This window comes from Phalaenopsis equestris, unplaced genomic scaffold (genome assembly GCF_001263595.1).
Source record: "Phalaenopsis equestris unplaced genomic scaffold, ASM126359v1 Scaffold000001, whole genome shotgun sequence".
Taxonomy (NCBI): domain Eukaryota; kingdom Viridiplantae; phylum Streptophyta; class Magnoliopsida; order Asparagales; family Orchidaceae; genus Phalaenopsis; species Phalaenopsis equestris.
The window spans coordinates 205,615-207,660 of NW_018164443.1; positions in this window are offsets into that span (position 1 = coordinate 205,615).

The window sequence follows — 2,046 nt, forward strand, 5'->3', positions numbered from 1 at the left end:
GGTCGGCCTCGTGCGGGTGGCCCCCCGTTTACCCCCCTAATCGTATGTAATCTAGGCCTTGTTGCTATGAGCAACGATGAGGGAGCCCTGAAAGGACAAAAGTAGCATTTTTTATTTATTTTCTGTATGTTGCAGTAATTGATTTTGCGATTGGAAATAATATATTTTATATTTTGGGTGTATGAGCACATTAGTTTTGCTTGATTTTCCTTATTTTTTGAAGTTATATTCATACAGCCCCTCTCAAAATTCATTAATTGCGAGCTATGCCCATCAAGACAATACAAATAATTTGCCAACAATTCTTAATGAGACAAATGTTGTCACCCATTATGAGTGGATTATTTAAGATAGTTTAGAGAATGGAAGATAGAACTGTTGCTGTTGTTTCACCTTAAAATGAGGTTGTAATTGTACTCCAAAACATTATTTATATACTTTCTTATGGCAGTCTAATTAGATTAAAAGAGGATTTAATTACTTTATTATTATTAACAAAATCATTCAGATGTTATTTAGTCGCTGCAAAATAAATGTGTTGCATTCCTTTTGTAAGGGTTTTTTAAATTCAGACAATCAATTGGTAGAATTTCAAATGCAATGGAAAAAATACGAATGCATTTACATTTTAGGGGTTGTTTGGTTGGCCGCAAAAGTAATGCATTGCATTCCTTTTTACACGAGCTTTAAGAATTCTATTGTGTGGTAAGAAGAATTACAAATACAATGTAAAATTGGATTGAATTAATAAATCATTCGTAAGTCTATTTCTTTGAATTTAAATTTTGGTGAATTTAACTGAATTTCAAATATACTACATAAAGTGGTGTTGGCCATTGCTGCCATTCATCATCGAGAAGTACGATCATCCAAATGCGGGGTGTTATATACACACACACTCTCCCCTGATAAACTCGCTAAGATCAAGAGCTTAATGAGGGTTAAAGTTGCAAATGAGGAAACTTTATATGTAATTATAGAAAATTGTAAGGAAGAAAGCCTTACATACATATACTCTCTCCCCTCATAACACTGAGATCAAGAGCTTAATGAGGCTTAAAGGTGCAAATGAGGAAACTTTATATGTAATAATAGAAAAATGTAAAAAAGAAAGCCTTACACACACACACACACACACACACACTCCCCCTATAAACTCACTAATATCAAGAGCTTAATGAGGGTTAAAGGTGCAAATGAGGAAGCTTTTATATGTAATTATAGAAAATTGTAAGGAATAAAGCCTTTGAAGTTCATAAGAGTGGAAACTATATCTTTAATTACACAAACATCCTTGTGTTTGGTAAAAATTCTTCAATCATTGAGAAACATTGAAACCCTAATCATTACATCAAGCAATAACTTTCTCTCATTTATTTCTTTACTAGACTACATTATTTTGGGAAAATTAAATAGTAATTTCTTTTGATCATGATTTAATTTTTACATAACATATATTTAATTTATATTTTTAGGGGAAGAAAATATTGAAACTTTGAAAGGCCAAATTGTTAGATTTGTAAGAAAAAAAAAAGATTTTTTTATTAACTTTTTGTTTTTATTTTTGGCTTTTAATATTGATAAAATTAAAAAAATAAGTTTGTATTAATCTATCTCCTTACAAAAAAATAATTTAGTCATCAGTTTGGTTGCATCATACTTGACTTTAGAATTTGACTTCAATTATTATTTTAATTTTTGGGATAATTATAGAAATAGCACCGGAAGCATTGCTATTTGCAAAATCTAACCTTTAGTTGATATTTTTACCATTTAGCACTTAAATTACATTTTTTTTAGTAATCTATGTGTTCATTTTAGTAAATTTTAAAGTTATTAAGTTATAAACATGATTATTAACTTAAAAAATTTAATCTTTTCTGAATGACATTTCCTTGCTTTCAATAAGCTATTTACCAAATAAAAATTGAATTTTTTTACTGAGCTATGTTAATTAACTTTCAGATTCACAATGAGTTGCATTTTCTTCCCCAAACTTGTTTTTTTTTTCACTGGGTTTTATCATGCGTTTTGATATTGAAGGGA